This window comes from Ictidomys tridecemlineatus, chromosome 8 (assembly GCF_052094955.1).
Source record: "Ictidomys tridecemlineatus isolate mIctTri1 chromosome 8, mIctTri1.hap1, whole genome shotgun sequence".
Classification (NCBI taxonomy): Eukaryota; Metazoa; Chordata; class Mammalia; order Rodentia; family Sciuridae; genus Ictidomys; species Ictidomys tridecemlineatus.
In genome coordinates, this window is record NC_135484.1 from 135103648 (window position 1) to 135110431 (window position 6784).

Below are 6784 nucleotides of genomic sequence, written 5' to 3' on the forward strand. Positions count from 1 at the left end.
GGAGACCCATCACCTTTATCTTCTGGTCTGTGTCTTAACTGCAGCTTCTGGTAAGTGGTGGTTCATGTCCATTTACTTTCTTCAGAGCCTCTCTTCCTGTGCACTCTTCTGAGTCCAACCCTGGCTCCTTCTTGCCCTTGGCTATGGTCTTCTAAGTACATTCTCTTCCATCCCCCACTCCCCTCATAATATGAGCAGCTGGTTTTCAGATTCTAGGTCTCTTTGTCTTTACCCTTTTCTGATAAATCAGAGGCAGACAGAAAAATATCTGGGCATTTGTGAGATCAGAGCCTACACTAAGTACACAGGCAGAAGAAATTCTCTTTTTGGGGTCTTTCCATGGAAGATCCTTTGATTTTTGGTGCCAGATCCTATGTCATACTCTGAGATATTGGGATATCTTGTGTGTTTCTGATGTGATCTTGAAGTGCATTCTGGCTTAATGTCTTCATTTTTTGTGTTATTATTTTAACATCACAACATTGTTTATTATGTAAACTTTTTAATAAAACAAAAATACAGCAACATAATATATGGATGCAACTAAATACAGAATGGCAACTTTTTTTTTCTCTTTAAGAGACCACGATGCCCAATGCTTGTAAAACAAAAAGACCCATTATAGACAGAAACAGGTCGGTGATTAGCTTCACAATTTGCCTAGAAGTGATCTATAAATGAATTTTCCACTGGCTACTTACAATAAAATATAAAGAGAGAGTTAAAGGAAAATTTCTTTGTTGGTTCCTATCATATGAAATGTCCTATATTCTATTTTAGCAGGGCCAGTATATGGAAAATAAGGAAATTAAATGTTATTACAAAATGAAGCATTTAAGAGATTCTGGCTAAAGAGGGCACTAAATGAGAATAACATGTATGCAAAGAATCCAATACAAAAAGCAGTTGTTACTAAAAAGCTCTTGGTGCATTGTGAGGATATTGGGTTTTTTTCCATGCGTATTTTTAAACAATGGAAGTGTCAAAAATTAGGGTCAACTGTGTTAGACTAAATTACATTATTGTATAGGCTGCAATGAATGGTACTGTATTATAATTATCCTAGAGAAGCATAGTTTGCATCTTTTTATGGCAATATATCCTTGAAAAAAAACCTTCTGGAATCCCTTTATTTTGAAATATCCTGTAAACAATTAGACCACCAGAGCATGATTGTACAACAGTACACTGTTCTATTGAATTACATTGAAAAGATCTTTTGAATAAAAATTTCAAAAAGAAAAGAAAATATAGAAAGTTACTTACATCTGTTAGTTTCTAAGTACACAATCCACTACCCAATTCAAGCCATCTTAATCTCCATCAACAATAACAACAACAACAACAAATTTTTGTCTGCTGTTAAATTCATCATTATGGATGAAAGTGGTACAAATTGGTCAAATGGAGCCCACAAACACTGATGTCCAATCTGGCATATTGGCAACTAACACATAACAGGAGATCAATAGAGAGTTTAAAAGATCTTCCCTTTCTTGGTCCTTTTCAAGGTCCCTGAGGAGTTATGTTGCTCTAAAGTTCACTGTTGAACTTCCCAGTTTGCTTTCTCCTTCACAAACTGACACCATTTCCTCTCTAGTTCCTTATGTTGGGCTTCCAAATTCTTTTTCATTGGCTCATGCCATCACTATACATCGGCTTTAAAGTCCTTCAGTGTTTTAACTTTTTCTTGACTTTCATCTCAAACACCTGCTTTATCTGCATTTCCACCTTCTTCATCTTGGCTACATGCTCCTTCCTTTCTCCTTCTCTTTGTGCCAGAGAGCTCTTCATAAGCTGCCCTTTATTCTTGTTTTATCAACTCCATTGTAAGTTCCAGCTGCAAGTATTGTGCTTCGGTCATTCTCATAGTGTACATTATTAGTAACATTTTTCAAGTCCTGCATCTATGTTCTTATCAACATATTTCTTAGTGTTGTAAAATCAAAATGCTCACCATTTCCAACTTCAGCCACACCTCAAGGATATGCTGCCTCTTTCTGACCCTTTTGCCATTAACTTCACTAATAGTATTACTGCCTCCTACAGCAAGAATTAAATGGTCCTTTATTTTTTTAACTGGCTTATTTTCTTCCTCATTATCTGTTTCTGGAAATTCATATGTTTTGATTTCATGTTCCTGAATTTCTTTCATTATCTGTTTTTTAAACTTTTGGCATTCCTCAGTGGGAGTGTGTCTGCTTTGGAAGTAAGTGGAATGCTATTCACTTTTTCATGCAAACACTTCATAAACTCAAAATCCAGTTTTGAAGGAGCAAGGAAGTGTAACTATACTGTACTTCTGTTATCAGCCATCTGATGTCTGTTCACTAACATTCTGCATTTAGGTAATCCTCATATTTACTATCAATGTCACCAATAACAGGCTGCCAGCAATGACTATTGTCCATGGCATCTCCAAGCCCTGGGGTATCAACTATTGTGAACAGCAACTGAGCACCACCTACTTTGATTAAAACTTTGGGTTGTTCCACCAGCAGTCTGGATACTCAGGAAAATACAAATCTGTGAGGAATGATGAGTTGATTAATCTTTATTTTCCCAGTCCAGATTCACCTACTACCATAAGTGAATTCAGACCCTCTCTTCTCTGAGTTTCCATAAACATGATTTGGGAGATTGGTAAATCCTACATAGCCTTCAAGGTTCTTCATTTTAGCTACTCCCTAGTTGTGGATAGTTGGGCCTCTTTATATGTGCCTTCAACAGTATCTCTAATGCTTACTTTATTTCATTTGTCTATGAATATCCTGGAGACATGGGGGAATATTAGGTGGGGTATGAGGGTGGGGGTTTTTATCTATTAGTTTGGATCTGTGTTTTTGATAGGGGCTAAGAGATGTATTTGATGGCTTCAGTGACAGTCCTGTTATTTCACCGACTCTGGCTCCAGCACCCAAGAGCCCTCTCACAAAATGAGTTCTGGAGATAACACTGAACACATCCTAATCGAACATTCACCCAGGTCAATTGCCCCTGGAATTCCTAGGGCTAGGATATACCCAGCTGTTTTATTTTTGACAGATTTTTTCCCAGAATTATTTTATATTGAGCTCACCTTCTATTTTATGGTCCCTCTTATCATAAATTTATTTTTGTGTTATGCACACTTAAGTGATACTCTTGTTTGACCAACATGCCTAAGTTGAAACATTTCTATGTGCCCTTCAAAATTATTTGTGTGTGTGTGTGTGTGTGTGTGTGTGTGTGTGTGTGTGTGTATAACTTGGGATTAAACCCAATGGTGCTTTACTACTGAGCTACATTCTCAGGTTTTTTAATTTTTTATTTGAGACAAGGTCTCTCACTAAGTTGCCCAAACTGACCTCCAACTTATGATCCTCTGGCCTCAGCCTCCTGAGTGTGGGTATTACATATGTGGTCCACCACTCGAGGTTTAAAATGATTTCTAAACTGCAATCTTAATCATAACATGTAAAAGCTTTTGGCTTTATAGCTATCTACCTATATTTATCTCTTTGGCTTTCTGTTTATACTAAGATAGGAAGTTATTTGTGTTGCTTGGAGGTTTTTTGTGTTTTGGTTTTTAATCTCAGCCCACTTGCAAAATGCAATCAAAGAATTAACTCTTTACCTTGTTTGAGACTGAAGTAAACAGAGATTAGATTAGAAAGTTTTTTTCTGTATAAGCTGTTTCATGTGGAAATTTTGACTCAAATCTTAGATATGGTGTGCAAACAAAAAAAATCATAATGTTTAGTTGTTTTATTAGTTTTTTTATTGTTATAATCAAAATATCCAAAAGAGGAAGAAGAATTTATTCTGGCATATGGTTTCAGAGATATCATTTCTTGGTTGGCTTGCTTAGAGCAGAAATATCATGTTAGAAAGGCATGGCAGTGGAAAGATGCTCAGCTCATGGCAGCCAAGAAAGAGAGAGGGGCATGGGAGGGTCAGGGATAAGAAGTAGTTTCCAAAGGCACATCCCTCTCCCACCCTCCCAACCTTCCTATAGTTTGTAACTCTTCCCAGTAGTTCATTCATGTCATGAATCCATCAAATGCATTAATCCACTAATTAAGTCAGAATGACTATGAGTACATCACTTCCCCAAAACCTGACCTCTGAACAATGTTGCATTGGGGACCAAGCCTTCAACGTGTGAACTTTTGGGGGACATTCCTGATCCAATGACAACAGTCATATTGAGAGACCCCCAGATCCCCCAACCCAGAATGGACCACGCGAGACACTGGATGCAAACAGCAGGAGGATTTATTCTCACACAGGCGCCCGTGGGTGCACAACAAAACCTCAGCTGGAGCTTTGGTGACTGGCACACCCAGGCTCGGGGGTACAGAGTTTTTATAGGAAGCAGGGGGCAAGGTTTCAGCCTAGCACATTAACAGTTATTCTATTGGTTTATCTAAGTTCCTCTAGGTCCAGCCCCTTAGGTCACCTGGGGGGTAAACTTGTTTTTTCCACTTTATGTTCTCAGAAAAGAAACCCATAAATTGCATCCTATTCTTTTAGTTCCTGTTTTTACTCTATTTGCTCAAGCTTGGCCTTCCCAGGATTATCTATATGGAACATCTGGTGGTGGCATTGTATAGAGCTTGGAGTGTTATGTGCAGCTGGGAAGTGCTACGTGCAGCTTGTGGGGTTTTAACATGGGGGTTGTACATGGGAACATCCTGTAGGGCACAGGGGTTAGAATTCCTAATGTTGGGTTTGGGGCCCTGTAGTCCTTCAATATAAACATATGACCTTAGCTTGGTTCAATTTTTTTGTGAATATAATTTGTATTCAACTCTCATTTTACAAATTAATAAGTTTATTAACATATTATTTATTTAATTTATTTAATAAATTAATAAGTACATATTAACATATTATTCTGTCTCATAAATAAAATTTAATGTAAGTAGATATATCACAAATGAGCTAATTTAAATTTGCTGGTAAAATAAAATTCAGAATGTCTAAAATTAGCCATGAGCAGTGGCTCACATCTGTAATCCCAGAGGCTGGGAAGAATGAGGCTGGAGGATTGTGAGTTCAAAGCTAGTCTCAGCAAAAGTGAGTCACTAAGCAACTTAGTGAGACCCTGTCTCTTGCTGTGAGCCATAGCCAAGCAGGAATGATGCATGGCAATTTCCTTGTCAGCCAACCCAATGTTGCTTAGAGGGAGGACTCTCCATTGTGAAAATGGGCTTGCCTTGGACCCAGGTCATTTGCAGTGACATTGCATGAATGTTTGATAGTTTTGGTTTGAAAGACAGCCTTGCTCAGGGATTAGGGCAGCTCCGGGTTTAGGGTGGATCCTGCTGGATTAGGGTGGCTCCAGGTTTAGGGTGGATCCTCCTGGGAATAGGGCATATCCTGCTGCCTCAGGCGCCCGCTCCTTGAGTTCCTGTGGACTTCTCCGGGGTTCTGAGAGTATTTGGTATGCAGAGCCCAGTGGAGGGAGTGGATTTTCCCAGAATGTGCATGTAGAGTGCCAGTGAGAGTTCAGGAATAAAGAAATGCTGTTTGAATCTACAAGGTGTGGTGGCTCGATTATTTTGTGCCCAGCCAGACTGTAGCAGTCTCTAAATAATATAAAAAATAGGGCTGAGGATGTGACTAAGTGGCTGAGTGCCCTGAGTTCACTCCTTGGTACCCACCCACAAAAATAAATAAATAAATACATAAAAAGATAAAAAGTCTAAAACTGCTAACATTTTCTTTTCCCCTCATGTTCCTAGCCATTCAGGATAATATTTATTTATCTTTATCTTTTAGGTGTTCAAGACACAATGTCCATTGCTTTCTATGTTTAAAATACAACAGCAACTTTTAGGTTTGACAAAGAAATAAGGTGTTAACTATGCTGGTCTTATATGTTGGTTTTCATGAGTAATCTAAAAATGGGCAAATTAGTAAATATAAGAAGGAAAATGTTTATATAGATGGAGATAAAACATCTGAATCATTTACAAAATACTCATAAATCGATTGCTAAATATAAATTCAAGAAGTCTTAGCTTTCTAAATTATACCAAGTATCTATCTGTTAAATGTATTTTTATAAACTGTTAATATATAGGAAAATAACTTTTCCCTGGATCTTTACTTAAAAATAAGACTTTACCAGGTGCAGTGGCACCCACCTGTAATCCAAGTGGCTGGAAAACTGAGAGGGGAGAATTGCAAGTTCAAAGCCAGCCTCATCAATTTAGCAAAGACCTAAGCAACTTATTGAGACCCTGTCTCTAAATAAAATACAAAAAACTACTATATGTGGCTCACTGGTTGAGTACCTGTGGGTTCAATCTCGGTTACAAAAAAAAAAAAAAAAAGGCTTTTAAGAGTGAATGTTCTAATTAACATGTGCAATTCTATACAGAAAGAAAGAGAAAGGGAGAAAAACTTTTAAGCTGCATTTTAATGAAAATATTCAGGAGTGTAGAATTTTTTTTAAAAAAGAAGTAATTTTTCTAAATTTTAAAAATTTATATGTTTTGTTTCAACCTGTAAATTTTAAAAGAGACAAAAAAAGTAGAACAAATATTTTCTCTTATTTTAAACAAAAAAATTGAGGTGAAAAGATACAAACAAAGTTATAAGGATTAGGATATGTCTTTTAGAGAGTGTTTTGGAATGAGGAAAGATATTGTATGGTAAAGTATGATGTTTGTCCTAAAGTAAAATGACTGTATTCTTTCAAAATGGGAAGAAAGATAGGCCAAAAACTCAAAAGCTAAATGTTTAAACAAGTTGCAGATAATCTAAGCAGGTTGCAGGTTTGTGAAGGACCAGT

General features: G+C 37.1%; 1 pseudogene; it reads right to left on the reverse strand.

The window, feature by feature from the left end:
* Positions 1-1477: 1477 nt before the first annotated feature.
* Positions 1478-2678, reverse strand: LOC101967030 (septin-7 pseudogene; annotated as a pseudogene).
* Positions 2679-6784: the final 4106 nt, after the last annotated feature.